The sequence below is a fragment of the Scyliorhinus canicula genome, chromosome 20 (genome assembly GCF_902713615.1).
Source record: "Scyliorhinus canicula chromosome 20, sScyCan1.1, whole genome shotgun sequence".
NCBI lineage: Eukaryota > Metazoa > Chordata > Chondrichthyes > Carcharhiniformes > Scyliorhinidae > Scyliorhinus > Scyliorhinus canicula.
Window position 1 is genome coordinate 71074696 of NC_052165.1, and position 20426 is coordinate 71095121.

Genomic DNA, 20426 nt, shown 5'->3' on the forward strand with positions numbered 1-20426 from the left:
AACACGGTAAGGTGCTGTTCTCTTCCCATCCACCCAGTTAATCAAAAAATCTCCCTGACCTCTGGGTCTCACTCTGTAGAGATCAAAGGGTTCTCCGTAGCAAACCTCACGGTCCAGGGAAGGGAATTAAAAAATTTCCGCCTCTACGTCCTCCCTCACCTCTGCGCTGCCACGCTCCTAGTGTTAGACTTCCAATGTAACCTCCAGAGTTTAACTTTTAAATTCGGCAGCCCTATACCCCCCTCACTGTCTGCAGTCTCGCAACCCTCAAGGTCGAGCCACCTTCCCTTTTTGCGATCCTCACCCCGGATTGCAAACCCGTCGCCACCAGGAGCAGACGGTACAGTTCCCAGGACCGGACCTTCATTAGGTTGGAAGTCCAGCGGCTACTGAAACAAGGTATTATTGAGGCTAGCAACAGTCCCTGGAGAGCTCAAGTAGTGGTTGTAAAGACCGGGGAAAACACAGGATGGTCATCGATTATAGTCAGACCATTAACAGGTATACGCAGCTTGACGCATACCCTCTCCCCCGCATATCTGATTTGGTCAATCAGATTGCATAATACAAGGTCTTTTCCATGGTGGATCTAAAATCCGCCTCCCATCAGCTCCCCATCCGCCCTAGCGACCGCAAATACACTGCATTCGAAGCAGATGGGCGGCTCTACCACTTCCTAAGGGTTCCCTTCAGTGTCACAAATGGAGTCTCCGTTTTCCAAGGGTGATGGACCAAATGGTTGACCGGTACGGTTTGCGGGCCATGTTTCCGTACCTCGATAATGTCACCATCTGCGGCCACGACCAGCAGGACCATGACACCAACCTCCGTAAATTCCTCCATACCGCAAAAATCCTTAACCTCACATATAACAAGGACAAATGTGTGTTCAGCACCGACCGTCTAGCCACCCTCGGCTACGTAGTGCATGCTGGAGTTATAGGCCCAGATCCCGAACACATGCGCCCCCTCATGGAGTTTTCCCTCCCCCACTGCTCCAAGGCCCTGAAATGCTGCCTGGGTTTTTTTCATATTATGCCCAGTGGGTCCCCAACTATGCGGACAAGGCCCGCCCACTAATCCAGTTCACGGTTTTTCCCCTGTCGGCAGAGGCCCGCCAGGCCTTCAGCCGCATCAAAGCGGACATTACAAAGGCCACGATGCACGCAATCGATGAATCCCTTCCCTTCCAATTCAAGAGCGCGCTTCCGACGTAGCTCTGGCGGCCACCCTCAATCAAGCGGGCAGACCCGTGGCCTTCTTCTCACGCACCCTCCACGCTTCAGAAATCTGCCATTCTTCAGTTGAAAAGGAGGCCCAGGCCATAGTAGAAGCTGTGCGGCACTAGAGGCATTACATGGCCGGCAGGAGATTCACTCTCCTCACTGAGCAATGGTCGGTTGCTTTCATGTTCGATAATGCACAGTGGGGCAAGATAAAGAACGGCAAGATCTTATGGTGGAGGATTGTGCTCTCCACCTACAACTATGAGATCTTGTATCGTCCAGGGAAGGTAAATAAGCCTCCTGATGCCCTATCGTGCAGCACAAGTGGACCGACTCCGGGCCCTCTACGAGGACCTCTGCCACCCAGGGGTCACTCGATTCTTCCATTTCATCAAGACCCTCAACCTGCCCTACTCCATCGAGGTCAGGATCGCAGTCAAGAACTGCCAAATCTACGCTGAGTGCAAGTCGCACTTCTGCAGGCCAGAGAAAGCGCACCTGAATAAAGGCTTCCTGTTCCTTTGAACACCTCAGTATGGACTTCAAAGGGCCCCTCCCCTCCACTGACCACAGCACGTACTTCCTGAACGTGATGACGAGTACTCCCGGTTCCCATTCGCCATCCCCTGCCCTGACATGGCCGCAGCCACCCTCATAAAAGCCCTCCACAGTATCTTTACACTGTTCGGTTTCCCCACCTACATACACAGTGATAGGGGGCCCTCCTTTATGACCGACGAACTGCGTCAATTCCTGCTCAGCAAGGGCATTGCCTCAAGCCGGACGACCAGTTACAACCCCTGGGGAAACGGACAGGTGAGAGGGAGAACGGAACGGTCTGGAAGACCGTCTTACTGGCCCTTCCTGATGCTCTCCACTCCATCCGATCACTGCTGTGTACCATGACCAACCAAACACCTCACGAACGTCTCCTTGTCTTCTCTAGGGACCTCGTTCCCAACCTGGCTGGCAGCTCCTGGACCCATCCTGCTCCGCAAACGCGTGCGGGCGCACAAATCTGACCCATTAGTCAAGAGGGTTCACCTCCTTCACGCTAACCCTCAATATGCCTATGTGGCGTACCCCGACGGCCGACAGGATACGGTGTCCCTACGGGAGCTGGTGCCTGCTGGATCCCCACCCACACCCCCACCACCACTCTCTCTCCCACCGGTGCACCCCACAGCCCCCCCTTCCCAGGTGGATCGGTCCTCCCAACGGTCCCATCCAGGGGTGATGAAGCTGCCAAAGAAGCTGAATCCATGCTCCCGGAGCCACGGATGCCCGAGCCGGCGCCTGCATCACCGCCGAAACTGCGACGATCGGAGAGGACGAGCAGCGCCCCCGATCGACTAATTGCTTTGTTTTGAATGTAAATAAATAATGTAAATAGTTGCGACATGTAACGAGGCAAAACACTGTATAATGTATACCGGGTACCACCATAACCTCAACCTCTACCACTGTATAATGCAAGACCACCACCTCCGCCGGATTCTTTTTTTAAGAGAAGGTGAATGTGGTAGTCGGTATTAGGGGTATTACAGTACCCAAATTGATGCTGTAAGACCACTGGTGTGGGAGGTACCTGAGACAGCAAGATCATTGGTGAAGCCTGCCTGCTGGTTCCGCCCAGTTAGGCGGAGTATAAGAGCCTGTGTCTCCCTAGCAGCTGCATTCTGTACCTGCGCTGCTGGGGAAAACATCTAGCACAATAAAGCCTTCAATTGTCATCCAATCTCGCTTCTGGAGTCATTGATCGAGCATCAGGATTGCAACAACTTTGTGATGCTCAAAGTATCACAGTATTTGAGCGGAACTAAGTGCAGCCAATGGATTCCTACTAAGGCAACAAAGAGTAGTCATACCACAGTCTCTACGAGCTGAAAGTTTACAAAAACCTCATGAGGGCCACCTCGTAATTGAAAAGTATAAAAGAAGAGCACAAGACATGGTATATTGGCCAGGCATCAACAAGGATATTCAAAGGATGGCGGAAGAGTGCGCGGCACGTCAGAAATTCCAACATAAACAAATGAAGGAACCAATAGAGATGGGCGACATCGTGACACTTCCATGGCAGAAAGTAGGGATGGACTTGTTTTATCTCAAAGGAAAGGAATATTTGTTGGTCATAGACTACATTGGCAACTTTTCTGAACTGGCACAGTTATCCAGCTCGTCAGCCAGGTGTGTCATCACGCATACTAAGGCTGTCTTTGCTCGTCATGGCATTCCACAGGTTGTCATGAGTGATAATGATCCATGTTTCAGTTGTCAGGAATGGAGCAAATTTGTGCAAAAGTATTATCTCAAACATATCACATCCAGCCCTTTTCATCCACAGTCAAATCGAAAGGCGGAGGAAGTTGTACAAATTGTGAAAGTTACTAAACAGATTGATGGACAGCCAGGATAGAGTTATAGAGTCATAGATGTTTACAGCATGGAAACAGGCCCTTCTGCCCAGCTTGTCCATGTCGCCCAGTTTCTATCACTAAGCTAGTCCCACTTGCCCGCATTTGGCCCATATCCTTCGATACCCACCCTGCCTATGTAACTGTCTATAGAGTCTAAGGATGATCCTTATCTGGCAATGCGCAGTTATCGAGCATCAGTGTTGAGCAATGGTTTGTCGCCATCTCAGTTATTGATGAATAGGAAGAATCAGCCAACCTGTCGTAAAACAACAAATCAACTGAAGTCTCAAAAGAAGAAGCAGAGGAGATACTATAGCAGGTCAACCAGGTATTAAACCTTTAGAACGAGATGGCACAGTCAGGGTGGAAGATCCTGATAGCTGATCGAAATGTGCAAAAGTCATGAAAAAGATAGGTCCAAAGTCGTATACAGTATATCAGAAAACAAGGACAAGTACTCAGAAGGAACAGGAGAGATTTGCTAAAGATTCAGCAGCCTGTTATTTCATTGACAGCAGATGATGTATATATGTGACAGTCTCTATCTATCCAACCCAATGCAGCCTGAACAAAATGAAAGTGAACAATATGAAGATGCACACAGTAAGGTAATTCCGCCAGAAACATCTTCAGAACCACTCGAATGCCAACTAGACTCAGCGAATCAACAACAGCTTAGAAGGTCTACCAGACAATGAAAGAAGCCGGACAGGCTGAATCTGTAATGGACACTGAAATTGTAAATAATTGGAATTGTTATGCTATTCATACCATTTGTATGATAATTTATTTAAATGTTGTATGTTAATTTTGTTAAACTCGGAAGGAAAGGGGATGTAATGATATGGTTTAGCTCACTGGGCTAAATCGCTGGCTTTTAAAGCAGACCAAGCAGGCCAGCAGCACAGTTTGATTCCCGTACCAGCCTCCCCGGACAGCCGGAATGTGGCGACAGTAACTTCATTGAAGCCTACTCGTGACAATAAGCGATTTTCATTTCATTTCATTTTCATATGCCTAAGCAATACTATATATTAACATTTCAGACCTCCAACAAGCAGGTGGCAGTAGAGATGTACCACGTGATACTGCAGCATCGAGGAGTATGGGGTTAGGAGTCGTCGTGGATAGCCGTGTTTTGTATTAGCTCTCATATTATAGTTGTCAACAGTTCAAAGTTTGGCTTTCAGTGATTGTTGGTAAACCCACTCACAGCCTGGTACAAATATTTGGAGCTCTTATGAAGCCACACTTCAAATTTTCACTTCAAAATTGCCAGCAGAGTCCCACTCAACGTTGGTAGATGAGAAACAGATTGGCAGCAATTGAAAACTAACAACCAACCCCACCACTGTGTTTTATCTGAGAACCTTGGGTGATGTTTGTACCTCAGCATGTACCCGTTCATTTCCTCGCAATGGAGGCTTGAGCAAACTTGGGAAAAGTAGTATGTAAGACCGTGAGTAAAACAGGAAAGAAATAGAGTTATGTCAGAAGAGTTATTATGGCACAGAAGGATGCCATTCTGACCACTGACTTCATGCCAGCTCTCTGGAGACCAATTCCATCAGTCCCATTTCACTCAAGGGCCCATCACTTTTCTTTTGAAATCATTTTTACGTCTCAGCCTCCGCCTCACAGTTGGCACCCAGTTCCAGGTCATTACCACTCACTGTGTAAAAAGCGTTCTTTCTCAGCTTTTCATCTTTCATCTACCTTACCTGAAACTGGAATAATCTTGTACATAAGTAGTAAATAAATAATGGCTTCCAAATCATTCGGGAAAAAAAAGTCAAGAGAAATAAAAGAAGTAACAAACAATTAAAACCGGTATTAAATCCTGATGGGTGTAAACTCTCAGTTCCTGAAGCAAGCCATACCCTCAGACTATGCTTTATCTTATTGCATTTAAAACAAAGGGGACTGTATCTATTTTGTCCCATGCATTCATTAGTCATTTTCGCCACAAGAAAGTTTTACTGGCACAACATTTATTGCTCATTTCTAGACGCTCTTGAGGAGGTGCCAAGGAGCCATGATATATAATATAATAATTGAAGCTAGCGGATCATGGTGGCTGGAGAAATCACATTCTACTTTTTAGCACATCATGATATTTGTACATTTATATGGATCACATTTCACAGTTCAGACCACAAATCAGTCACCTTGATTATGGTCCTGACTACACCAAGAGGGCATTAAAAATGGGTAATAAAATGCAGAACAAATGAAACTGTTTCTTGATATGTTGTCCATATCCAATGTGTGTTTGTTTTATACTTTAATAAATGGAACTTGTTCTTCTGTAGTCCCAGTGTAACATGTTATGATCCCAGTTGATGTTATAACTAGTTGGGGGGAGGGGGGGGGGGCAGCACGGTGGCGCAGTGGGTTAGCACTGTGGCCTCACGGCGCCGAGGTCCCAGGTTCGATCCCGGCTCTGGGTCACTGTCTGTGTGGAGTTTGTACATTCTTCCCGTGTTTGCGTGGGTTTCGCACCCACAATCCAAAGATGTGCAGGATAGGTGGATTTTCACGCTAAATTGCCCCTTAATTGGAAAAAATGAATTGGGTGCTCTAAATTTAAATAAATAAATAAAAATAACTGGATGGGAAGATCCTAGACTGGAACCCTGGCTCAAAAGACGGTAATCTCGTCTCAATGAACTTTGGCTTCCATATGAATGACTTCAATTCCTGCTTTCAAGCCTTTCACATTTTTCAAGCCTTCTTTTCAATTATGATTTCCATCCGCTGTTTCCATCAAGATTTCGCTTTCAGGTTTTAGACCCTCCCTTCAGATTTCCTTTGTCTTAAAGGCTTTTACACGGTCTCCGCGGTCCAGCCACCAATTTCACAATTATTTCAAATAATGTCTCACAAATCTCAGCTCACTACTGCAGCTATCTTTCTGGTCTCTCACAATTCAATGCCTTTTCAACTCTCAGTGACTTTACTGAACAGTAATCTGTTTGGGTTTCCAGTTTCTCCTGTTCTGTTAACTCCAGACTTCTTGGAAATTTCTCTTCATTCCTCTAGTTTCCTTAACTAATTGGACTTCAGGCTTCCAGCATCTCTTTTCTCAACCATTACTCCATAGTATGGCTTTTCTTCCAGCAAGGCTGAGAGAGACATTTCTTCTTTAACCGTCTAAAACCATTGTTTCTAGCAGAGCTGTGAGAGCTTCCTTCTCTCTCACTATTTATCACTAACTACAATCAAATTAGTTAAACTAAAACTGAAAAACTTCTCTACCTTACAAGGCCTCAGTTACTAAGTAATCACTGCTAGTCTCAATGCTTTGAGACTTTCATGCTTTAGCCCTCTCCAAGTACAATAGAATCACAGTTGGAATTGAAACCAACGCCCACACATTAAAACACCTTTGTCCAGCATGAATCTATCGATAGACACTACCATTCCAGGCACAGAAACTTTACATTAAACCCACTTAAAGCAATGCCTTTTTTCTAATGATTACCAATACAAACATAAATCCCTGAAAACTACCTTTGTTTTGCTAACAGGTAACACAGCTAATGCTTGGGCATTAGTTGGAATATTCAAAGGGTTAAATGTTAAATTTGATTAGCTTTATTAAGCTATGAAGGAAAGGGGAATAATAAGTTGTTATGCGTAGAGGGGAGATATTGGGCAGGTACATGTGTTATGATAATGCCCATTTTTTTCAGTTAATGCTCACCATTTAGAGTGTTAGAAAATAATTTTTTATACACATTTAAAATTTCTATATAAGTAACAAACAGCCAAACTTTCCCACAGTATATTTTAATGCAGAGCACTGCAGTTTATGCTAAATAACCCCTTTGTATAAGATTTTCATCTATGGTGGTACAAAGTGATAGATAGTGAAAAGATAGAGGACCCCAACCAGAATAAGAAATACCGAGAGCATGATTGAAAGAAGCATTTTAGGGAAAGGGGAAAAGTGGTGAGGGAAATGGACCTTGGGAGAGAATCCCAGAGGACAGGACTATAAAGATGGAAATATGAGACAGCTGCATTGGAAGGGGAAGCAAGAGGTAAGACAAAATCACTGATGTGGAGAGTACATGCTGGCACAGGTCTTCCCAGGAGATGACATAGATATGGGAGATAGGAAGACATGCAACTTGGTAAGTACTAATGGGAGTGTGCAATTTGGTGAGTGAAAAGGCAAGAAGAGGTGCAGAGTTTTAGATCGAGAATCATGTGAGCAGTAGGAAAGAAACCTGTGAGGAAGTCAGAGTCACAGAGTTTTACAGCAGAGAAAGAGGCCCTTTGGCCCATCGTGTCTGTAACAGCCATCAAGCATTCATCTATTCTAACCCATTTCCCAGCACTTGCTCCGTAGCGTTGCTACAGCGTTTCAAGTGCTCACCTCAATGTTTCATTTAAAAAAAAAAAAATTTAGAGTACCCAATTCATTTTTTCCAATTAAGGGGCAATTTTAGCATGGCCAATCCATCTATCCTGCACATCTTTGGGTTGTGGGGGCGAAACCCACGCAAACACGGGGAGAATGTGCAAACTCCCCACGGACAGTGACCCAAAGCCGGGATTGAACCAGGAACCTCGCGCCGTGAGGCAACAGGGCTAACCCACTGTGCTGCCCATCTAAATGTTTCTTAAATGTTTTGAGGGTTCCTGCCTCTACCACCCTTTTGAGGCAGTCAGTTACAGATTCCCGTCACCCTTTGGGTGAAAACGATTTTCCTCCAATCCCTTCTAACCTTCCTGTCCCTTACCTTAAATCTATCCCCCCTGGTTAATGACCCCTCTGTGGTGATATGCATCACTGTAGATGCACACGGGGTTAATGTAAGTACATGTAGACTAGCTAGACACTAGAGGGAGCACCAGAGACATGACACACGTACACTCAACCAATAGGTCAATAAGATAGGACACGACCAATGGGCATTCACGATACACACAGAGGTGACACTACCACAGGGGGGGCATTACACCAACCCATATATAAAGGACACAGCACACATCATCCTCCTCTTTCCAGTGGAGACACTCAGTGAGTACAGACACAGGGTTGATTCAACATCACACCCACCACGTGGATTGTAGCAGGCTGGTTCATCAGTCTGAGTAGCTCTAGAAGGATTAACAGTAGAGGCGAATCCGAGTAGGAGAATTGTAACTAGTTTAATAAACGTGTTGAAGTTATCTCCACATCTGAACCTTCCTTTGTCAGAGTGAACATCAAGGAAGCAGCTTATGCTACGCCAAGAGCAAAACAAGACACCCTCTACTAAGGAGAAAGGTTTCTTCCTGCCTATCCTAGCTATGTCCTTCATAGTTTTGTCCATCTCAATCAGGTCCCCCCTCAACCTTCCCTGCTCCAAAGAGAACAACCCCAGTCTATCCAGTTTCTCGTCATAGCTGAAATGCCTTAGCCCAGGCAATATCCTGGTGAATCTCCTCTGCAGGTTTTCTAGTGCAATCACTTCCTTCCTGTAGTTTGGTGACCTGAACGGCACACAGTAATCTAGCTGTGGCCTAATGAGGGTTTTATACAGCTTAGTCATAACCTCCCTGTTTTTATATTCTATGCCTCAGTTAATAAAGGCAAGTATCCCATGTGCCTTATTAACCACCTTATCTACCACTCCTACTGTCTTCAGGAGACCTATGGACATGCCCCAATGTCTCTCTCATCCTCTGTACTTCATTTTACGGCTCCATACACAGGTTGCCACTTTGGTCCCCATTTACCTGGCTACCCTCTTGCCTTACTATTCTCATAAAACACCTTGGGATTCTCCTTTATTTCCCCGCCAGTGTTTTTTATACCCCTCCACTCTGCTGATTTTTATTTTAAGATTCCCCCCCTACACTTTCATTGTTTTCAGCCCCCTGTGTCTGCCATGAGCCTCGCTTTTTTTCCTGATCAAACTATATATTTGCCTTGACATCCAGAGATCGCTGGACTTTTTGTCCCACCCTTTTCCTTCACAGGAACAAGATAGTTTTTAACTCTATTTTCTACAAGTAGCTGCTCCCTGTGCACTTTGGCCAGATCCTGTTTTATCCTATTAAAATCGGCTTTCCCCCATTTTTGGTCCGTCTTTGTCCTTTACCATAACTTCCTTGAACGTTACTGAGTTATGGGGCGGGATTTTCCGACCCACCGCCGGGTCGGAGAATCGCCGGGGGTCAGCGCGAATCCCACCACCACCGTCCTCCAAATTCTCCGGGCCCCCAAACATCGGCCCGGCGTGAGTCGCGCCGCCCGCCTTGGAGTATAGCGGGGTCCGGCGCGACTCAATGGGGCTGCCGGAATTCTCCAGCCTGCAATGGGCCAAAGTCCCGCCCATCATTCGCCGGTCCCGCCGGCGTAAATTGAAGTAGGTCCCTTACCAGCAGGGCCTGGTGGTGCGGGCGGCCTCCGGGATTCTTGAGGGGCGGGCAGGGGGGGATCTGCCCCCGGGAGATGCCCCCACAGTGGCCTGGCCCGCAATCAGGGCCCACTCATCCGCGGGCGGGCCTGTGCGTGGGGACACTCTATCCTTCTGCACCGGCGGCTGTACTGGTCCGCCATTCCCGGTGCGGATGCAAAGCCCTCTGCGCATGCCCGGGGTTGACGCCAGCACACTCTGGCGCTCCCGTGCATGCGCCAACTCGCGCCAGCTGGCAGAGGCCCTTTGGCGCCGGTTGGCATGGCGTCAAGGCCCTTTCCCAGCCGGCCGGGCACAAACCACTACGGGGCGGGCCTAGCCCCTGAAGGTGTGGAGAATTCCGCACATTTGGGGCGGCCTGACGCCGGAGTGGTTCACGCCACTCTGTCCCGCTGGGACCCCCCCACCCCTCCCCGCTGGGTAGGGGATAATCCCACCCACGGTCACTATTACCAAAATACTCCCCCACTGTCATTTCTACCACTTGCCCAGGTTGATTTCCTAAAGCTAGGTAAAGCATTGTCCTCTCTCTTTTAAATATATGTAGAGGATTTTTTACATACTGTCTCAAAAAGCTCTTCTGGATGGACTTTAAAAATCCCACCCCTTCAAAACCTTTCACACTGACTATCTGCATTAATATTGTCAAACTAAGATCACCTACTATTATAACCTTATTGTTTTTACACTTCTCTAACATTTGCCGACAAATTTGTTCTTCTATCTCTCCCTGGCTGTTTAGTGACCTATGATACATGCCCAGTAACGTGATTGCCCCCTTTTTGTTTTTAAGTTCTACTCATATGGCTTACATTGAGGAGTCTGCTAAGATATCATTCCTCTCAGTCAGTAATTGACTCCTTGGTCAACGTTACAACACCACCTCCTCGATTACACCCCCCAGCCTGTCTCTCTTGAAGATTTTATACCCCGAATATTGAGCTGCCAGTCCTGTCCCTCCCTCAACCAGGTCTCTGTGATGCAATATCATACTCCCCTGTGTTAATCACTGCCCTCAGTTCATTGCTCTGACCTGTATGACTCCTTGCATTAAAATAAATGGCACCCAGCCTTGCCACATGCTCTTGAACCTTAATGTCTATATTGACTCTGTCTTTTTTTTTAAATAATTTTTATTGCCACAAGTAGGCTTACATTCACATTGCAATGAAGTTACTGTGAAAAGCCCCGAGTCGCCATATTCCGGTGTCTGTTCGGATACATGGAGGGAGAATTCAGAATTCCCAAAGTACCTCAGCACGTCTTTCAGGGCTTGTGGGAGGAAACTGGAGCACCCGGAGGAAACCCACACAGACACAAGGAGAACGTCCAGACTCCGCACAGACAGTGACGCAAGCCGGGAATCGAACCTGTGACCCTGGTGCTGTGAAGCAAGAGAGCTAACCACTGTGCTACCATACCGCCTTCCAGACTGACTTGGTTTTCCTTTGATATTTAGCTGTGCATGACCGCCTACCCTCTGCACTAACCCATGCCCCATGAATACAATCCTTAATTGAGTGAAGATATGAAATTGTGTTTTAATGATGGAAAGAGAGAGATGAGGTGTCAATGAAAATGAATGGAAAGTGGGAAAGTGCAGTTTTAGAAACTAACTGAATGGGAATATGAAGGTCAATTTAGGATTGTACTTGATTCAGAGATTACAGACCACGTAATTTGGTTTAAGAAGGTGGTTGAATTATTTGATGGAAACAAAGATGGGTGCATAATAGTCATGTCACTGGAGGAGTAATCCAGAGGCCCAGGCTAATGTTCTGTGCACATGGGTCTAAATCTCACCATGGCAGGCAGTGGAATTTAAATTCAATTATTAAACCTGGAATTTAGATCTGGTTTCAGTAATGGTGACCATGAAACCATTGTCTATTGTTGTAAAAACCTATTTGGTCCACTAATATTTTTTAGGGAAGGAAATCAGCCATCCTTACCTGGGCTGGCCGACACGCGACTCCAGACCCACAGCAATGTGGTTGATTCTGAACAGCTCTCTGCACTTTCTCATTTTCCATTCAAGCCTTTCAGTTCAAGGGCAATTAGGGATGGGCAACAAATGCTGGCGTTGTCAGCGACGCACACATTCCATGAAAGAATGAATAAAAATAAAAATTTGCAACCATCTTCAACCAGAAGGGCTGAGTAGATGATCTATCTTGACACCCTCTAGAGTCATAGATGCCAGTCTTCAGTCAATTTGATTCACTCCACATGATATCAAAAAATGGCTGAAGGCCCTGGATACTGAAAAGGCTCTGGGGCGAAATTCTCCGCTCCCGCGAAAAATCGGGAAGACCGTCGTGAACTCGGCCGAGTTTCACGATGGCCTCGGAGGCCGCTCCTCTCACCTTATTCACCCACACCCAGGGGGCTAGGAGCGTGCTCCGTAACTCTCGGCCGCCGGGCGGCGCGCCGAAAGTGACGCGCGACGGCGGTGCCTATCTGACGTCAGCTGCGCATGCGCAGGTTGGCCGGCTCCAACCCGCGCATGCGCGGTTGACGTCACGACGGCTGATGGCTCAAACCCGCGCATGCGCGGTTGCCGTCTTCCCCTCCGCTGCCCCGCAAGACATGGCGGCTTGATCTTGCGGGGCGGTGGAGGGGAAAGAGTGCGTCCCTTTGAGACGCCGGCCCGACGATCGGTGGGCACTGATCGCGGGCCAGTCCCCTCCCGAGCACGGCCGTGGTGCTCACTCCCCTCTCCGCCCCCCACAAGCTTCAATCCAGCTTTTGGCGCCATGTTCACGATGGCACCGACCAGGTGTGGTTGCCGCCGTCGTGAACCGGTCGCGAACAGCAGGCCGCTCGGCCCATTCGGGCCGGAGAATCGCCGGTCGCCGTGAAAAATGGCGAGCGGCGATTCTTCCGAGCGGAGGGTGGGAGAATCGCGGGGGGTGCCAGGGGGGCGTGTCATGATTCACCCGGCCCTCCCGCGATTCTCCCACCCGGCGTGGGGAGCGGAGAATTTCGCCCCTGGTTCCTCACAATATTCCGTCAATAGTATTAAAGAGTTGTGCTCCAGCACTGGCCACATCCCTAGCCAAGCTGTTCCAATGCAGCTACAAACACGGACATCTACCTAGCAGCATTAAAAATTTCCCATGTATTTCTTGTTCACAAAAAGCAGGAAATTAGAACCCAGCAAATTACTGCCCATTAGTCTTCTCTCAATGATCAGAAAAGTGATGGAAAAGGTTATTGACAGTGCCACCAAGCGACACTTACTCAGCAATTATCTGATCACTGCCGCTTAGTTTGGATTCCACCAGGGCCACTCAGCTCCTGACTACAATACAGCTTTGATCCAAATATGGACAAGAGAACTGAACGCAAGAACTGATGTGAGAATGACTGCTTTTGAACTCAAGGTAGCATTTGTCCGAGTATGGTATCAAGGAGCCCGAGCAAAACTGGAGCACAAAGAAGGATAATTGTGGTTGTTGGAGGCCAATAATCTCAATCCTGGGACATTTCTGCAGGAAGTCTTCGAGATAGTGTCCCAGGCACAACCATTTTCAGCTGCTTCATTAATGATCTTCCCTCCATTGTGAGATAAGAAGTGGGGATGTTCACCGATGATTGTACAACGTTCAGCATCATTCGCAACTCTTCAGATACTGATTTAGTCAGAAAGGTCTGGACAACATTCAGGCTAAGGGTGATAAATGACAAGTAACATTTGTGCCGTACAAGTACGAGGCTATCACCACCTTCAGCAAGCAAGAATCTCCTTGACATTCAATTTCATTATCATCACTGAATCCCCCATTATTAACATCCTGGGCGTTATCATTGACTAGACACATAACTGGACCAGTCATAAGAGCAGGTCAAAGTCTGGGAATTTTACAGCAAGTAACTCGCTTCCCGATTCCCCCAAAGCCCATCCACCTACTATAAGGGAGAAGTCAGGAGTGTAATGGAATACTCTCCAGTTGCCTGGAGCTCCAACATTACTTAAGAAACTCTACACCATCCAAGACAAACCTTAATTGGCACCCTTCCAACACGTTCAATATTCATTCCCTCCACCACTGATGCACTGTGTCAGCAGTGTGTGCCATCTACAAGATGCAGCTTAGCTACTCACCAAGGCTCCCTCAAAAGCACCTTCCAAACCCATGACCTTTATCATCAAGAAGGGTAAGGATATCAGATATCACCACTTGCAAATTCCACTCCAAGTCATTCACCATCCTGACTTGGAAATATATCACTGTTCCTTCAGTCGCTGGGTCGAAATTCTGGAAAACCCTCCCAAACAGCAATGGGCGGGGTACCTACACCACATGGACTGCAGCAATTCAAGAAGGCAGCCCACCACCATCTTGTCAGTGACAATTAGGGATGGGTAATATTGCTGACTTGAGGCTGCGATGCGAATAAAGAAATATACATATTACTATGATGAACAAACTAATAATGGATACAGAGGGCGGGATTCTCCGGTCGCCAAAACCGAAATCGCGTTCGGCCGGAGAATTCCCATTTACGGCAAAATCGGGGGCGGTGGCCTTTTTGCGATGCTCTGTCCCCTCAAAAATGGCGTACTCAAAGAACATGCCATATGGACAGCCTCAGGTCGTCACCTGAGGTCCTCCCCTGATGCTCCGCCCCCCGATGGGCTGAGTTCCCATGGCGTGGAACACTTATCCTTTTTTTCTTCATGAACCCGGCGTGGCGACTGTGGACTGAGTCTAGTATCACCACAGTCAACAGGGAGTTGTTCCGCTGGCAGGGGGATTTGTCGGGGACTTGGGAGACTGGTGGGGGGCGGTCAGGGGGTGACACTCTCTGTCAGGACGAGTCCGCGCACAGCCGGCACCATGTTGCACGGAGCGGCCGCTGCAGTCCGCCGCCATGCGCGGCCACGGACCCGGCATTCCTCTGCCCGTATCCGCAGGTAAAGCTGGCTTTACACTGCGCAGCTGCTAGCCCCCCACTGGCCAGAGCATCGGTGCAGCTTTTGCGCTGTTTTTTCTGGTATAAAATGCCACTGTTCCCATGCCAGGGTCAGCACAGAATTTTCTACACTTGGATTTGGGTTGGACTGAGCTGTAATAACTGGGACATGAAAATAGTTTGCTGCCCTGGACTGTAAATCAATACACATCTCTTCATCACTCAGTGTATGTGCCACACATCTTATAGCCAATGGTACCGACAAATAATTTTGTATATGTTGTCAACTGGCATACAGTACTGCTGCATGAAAATCCCAGAGAACATGCAGACAGTCACTGCTTTCGCACTTAATCAACACTCGGCAATGCAGATTTTTGAACTCATGTCAGAAAGTGTTTAATCTTTATCAGATTTGCTGGAAGACCATCCAAACATTATGGCCATGATTCTTTCAGACGTTTCTGGATGATGGCCTCACCTTTGAAGATATGCGTGTGTGATAAACCTTTGGGCAGGTTTTCCCAGCCCGTGACCTTTACAGGAGCTCCAGCGCTGCATCACATTAAAGGAACAGATGGGAAGGTCTTCACCTCCCAATAATAAGCAGACTTTAATCACCGGGACACCGGCAATCAACTGGAGGAATGCAGGGAGGGCCACACTCTTCAAATTGCTAGCGCTGGTTTCATACTTCCAGTTTGAAATCTGTCCACAGTGCCACTTAGAGGTTCAAATTAATCAGGATAGAAAAATCCTCCATTGTGCGGAGAGGCACGAATCCTGAAAGAAATTCTTGGATTTGGCTGACAGGTTTGCAAATGTCACTGAATAATCAGATAGCAGCAGATGGAAGCTGGGGGTGGTGGAGGGTGTGGGGTGGCGGCAGGGGGGAGGGGAATGATGAAACTGTTCAATGTGACCCGTTGACAGTTCTGAGAGAAAAGACCTGTTGGCACCTCTAGCTGACAGCTATTTGAGTATTTTCTTTATCAGGCTGTTAAAACTTACACATGTCACAACATCCTTTTATTTCTGGATATAACATCCTGCCTTCTTGTGCCTCTCCCCGAGTTTCTCTACATGTTTCCGGGTGCGAGGGAACGCACAGGATCAGCAAGCTCCAGTCCTATCTGATCATCTCCCATGACTTCAGCCAAAGTCAATCCTTTTGTTCAGTTTACCATTTGCCCTCGTGTTTGCATGCTCGGTTGTCCTGACAATTTATTTCCCCTTGTGCAATTAATTTTGATCACTTTTGCATCCAAGGCCCTTTCATCTCCATTGCCAGGAAGTCATTCCAAAATGAAAATCATTTGTAAATAAAGCAATTCTCCTGCGTCCTACTCTTTCGCTTCCCGCAGCTTTCCCTGGCCTCTGATCAGAAATGGATTCTCACTTTCTTTGCCGTGTACCCAAAGGCTGGCTTTGTACCGGGTCATTCACCAAAATAGTTGGTCATTGTACGATTTCTATTCAGGTTGCATTTGAACTCTATATCACAATGCAAAGACTGGAGGTCACGTGCGGATGTCAAAACCTTTTTTTTTCAGATGATAAACAATCTGAGATTGCATCACACAGCTGATGTTCTGGAGCTGCAGTTCCGTGCCCAACAGAATGGGCAGACCTTGCACATTGCCGGTGGACACACGCCTGACATGGAAGCACCCAAAATCATGCGAGGTAATCGGGCATATGGCCTGACGTCAGCGCGCAGTTGTGTGAAATTTCGGTTGGTTGGCGCGAACAGGAGTCAGCTGCATGCCCGTCGACAATTAACCATCCAGTTAAGCTCATTAAAGAGCCAATGTACTTCAATTTTACGTTGCCCGTGTAATTTTTAGGTCGCCGTTCCACTTTTGTCGATTTGTCGTCCAGGGTCGGTGGCAAAATGAGGCATTGCACAGGCAGCGAGAGTTGGTGGGAGTTAATGAGTTTTGTGTAGTTATTGTGGAGATTTCTGATTGTTCCTTGTGTTTTCTTGAAAGCCTTTTGCAGAGTTTACCTTATTCTTAGGACTCTATAGTTGTGTTAGTTATTTTTGTTCATTTGAACAGGTGTCGGGTCCACCCCATCTACAGTTGAGCAGATGTGTTGTTTACGCAGCAGGGAAGGAAGTGAGTGGCAGATGTGTTGTTTACGCAGCAGGGAAGGAAGATATTAAGGTAGATAAGTCTCCTGGGCTGGGTGGATTTACCCCAGAATACAGAGGGAAGCAAGTGAGAAAATTGTTGGGGCCTTGACTGACCTCTTTGTATCCTCATGGGCTACAGGTGAGATCCCAGAGGACTGAAGAATAGCTAATGTGGTACCGCTGTTTAAGAAAGGTAGCAGGGATAATCCTGGAAATTATAGGCCGCTGAGCCTCTCGCCAGTAGTAGGCAAATTATTGGAGACAATTCTGAGGGACAGGATATATACCCATTTAGAAAAATGGACTAATTGGGCTGGATTCTCCGATTTTCAGGTTATGTCCTGACGCCGGCCTCGGAACGGTGGCTTTTATGACTGAAAATCCGGCGCAAAACATCACCGATCCTCCGTTAGGTGGGGGGCTAGTAGGCAGGCAGCATCGAGCCCCCGGCTCTAGCTGCCGATACGGCTGGAGAATTGCCGGGTCCGTGGGCGCGCATGCACACAGCAGCTGCCTGTAGCATCCACGTCGTGCAACATGGCGCCAGCCGCGTGCGGACCCGACCTAGTGTTCCCCCCTTTGGCCAGGCTCGCGACCCCCGACCACCCGCAATAGTGCCCCCAGCCCCTGCCAAAGTCCCCCCTGCCCGCAGATCGTCTCTCCCCCGACTGTGGCAGCGCTGGACTGAGTCCGCAGCCGCCGCACCGAGTTCTCGACATGAGAGACCCACGCTGTCGGGAACTCGGCCGGTCAGGGGCAGAGCATCGGGGGCGGGCCTCAGGCAATGTCCTGAGGCCATCGATACGGTGTGCAGCGTACTTCGAGAGTATGCCACTTTGGAGGGGGCGGCGCATCACAAAAACGGCACCGCTCCTGATTTCGGCGTGGATGTTGATTCTCTGGACGATTGCCAAACGCGATTTCGACGTCGGCAACTGGGGAATCCCACCCATTACCTATCGACAGCATGGTTTTGTGAAAGGAAGATCGTGCCTCACTAACTTGATCGAGTTTTTTGAGGAGGTGACAAAGCTGATTGATGAGGGGAGGATGGTGGATCTTGTCTACATGGACTTCAGTAAAGCCTTTGACAAGGTGCCTCATGGCAGACTGGTACAAAAGATGAAGTCACACGAGATCAGAGGTGAGGGGGCAAGATGGATCAAGAACCGGCTTGGTCACAAAGGCGGACCGTAGCCCTGGAAGGGTATTTTTCTGAATGGAAGGTTGTGACAAGTGGTGTCCCACATGGATCGGTGCTGGGGCCTCTGTTGTTTGTAGCATACATAAACAATTTGGAGGAGAATGTAGCTGGTCTGATTAGTAAGTTTGCAATGACACCAAGGTTGGTGGAGTGGCAGATAGTGTTGAGAATTGTCAGAGGATACAGCAGGACATAGATAGGTTGGAAACTTCGGCAGAGAACTGGCAAATGGAGTTTAATTTGGACAAATGTGCAGTAATACATTTTGGAAATATACCGTAAATGGCAAAACGCTTAGGAATATAGAAAGTCAGAGAGACCTGGGTGTGCTGGTCCACAGATCTTTGAGAGTGGCAACACAAGTGGAGACGGTAGTCAAGAAGGCATACGAATGCTTGCCTTCATTGGATGGGGCATCGAGTATAAAAACTGTAAGTCATGCTGCAGTTGTATAGAACCTTGGTAAGGCCGCGCTTGGAATTTTGCGCACGATTCTGGTCGCCACACTATCGGAAGGATGTGGAGCCTTTGGACAGGGTGCAGAGGAGGTATCAGGATGTTGCCTGTTCTGGAGGGTGTTAGCTATGCGGAGAGGCTGAATAGACTCAGACTGATTTCATTAGAAAGATGGAGGTTGAGGGGTGACCTGATAAAGGTCTACAAGATTGAGGGGCATGGATAGAGTGGATGGGCAGGCACTCTTTCCCAGGGTGGAGGGATCAGTCACCAGGGGGCATAAGTTTAAGGTCCGTGGGGCAAAGTTGAGAGGAGATGTGGTGAGTGCCTGGAACGCGTTGCCAGGGGAGTTGTGGGAGCAGATACATTAACGGCGTTCAAAAGGCATCTTGACAAACACATGGATAAGATGGGTATAAATGGATACGGCACAAGGAGGTGCCGAGTGTTTTGGCCAAGGTTGGTATCATGACCACCAGTACAAACCTGGAGGGCCGAAGAGCCTGTTCCTGTGCTGTATTGTTCCTTGTCCTTTCTCAGGCAGCTTTGTATAGCTGCATCAAGTTGGTGACTGACGCTGTTCAGGCACTTAAGCAGGTTCATCAATTTCAGGATGGATCACGTCAGCTAGGCTGAGCGAGGAAGAGGCAGGGTTTGTTGCCGGGTTCCCTGTGTACAGGGTGCCATAGACCGCACCCATGTTTTTTTTGTTATTCGTTGATGGGATTTGGGCATCGCTGGCTGTGTGCATCCTATCCCTGAGGGCATTTAAGAGTCAACCATATTGCTTTGAATTTGGAGTCACATGTAGGCCAGACCAGGTAAGGTAAGGATGACAGATTTCCTTCCTTAACGGACATTAATGAACCAGATAGATTTTTATGACAATCGACAATGGTTTCATGGTCAGATTGTCATTTGAATTCCAGATTTATATTGATTTGAACCCGGGTCCCCAGAGCATGATTCGGTGTCTCTGGATTACTAGTCAGTGACAATGCCACTACACCACTGCCTCCTCTGGGGCCATCAAGGTGCCACCTTTGTAAATAAGAAGTGGGATCGCTCCATGAATCTACAGATTATTTGTGACCACAGGACCCATATTCTTCAAGTCTCGTTTCCTGGCTACTCCCACGATATCTACATATTGCGACCGTCACAGATGCCAATGTTGTTTGTGTCTCCAGCTCACCCTGGTGGTTAGTTGCTGGGTGACAAGGGGTATTAGTTGAAAAAAGTGGCATTCTGTCACCCAAGGACAGAGGTGGTGGACAGATACAATCACACTCATGCCTCAACAAGAGCAGAGGTGGAGAGGACAATAAGACCACATAAAACTAGGTTCCACTAACTGGACCGTTCCGGGGGTCCCTGCAATATCCACCACAGCACCTGTAGCTCATCGCTGTTGTACGCTGTGCTCTGCATAATCTGGCATCTACAAGGCGGGATTCACTGGAAAATGTGGATACCAAGGCAGGTCCACACACCTCAGTGGAAGACTCCACTGATGACTCTGATGAAAAGCCCAGGAAGGCAGAGCTTGCGAACAAGGAGGTAGCCTTGACCAACCCTCAGGGATGTTGGGACACCAAAGAGGCACTAATTCAACGAACCTTCACCAAGGTGTCACCTTCACCTCAA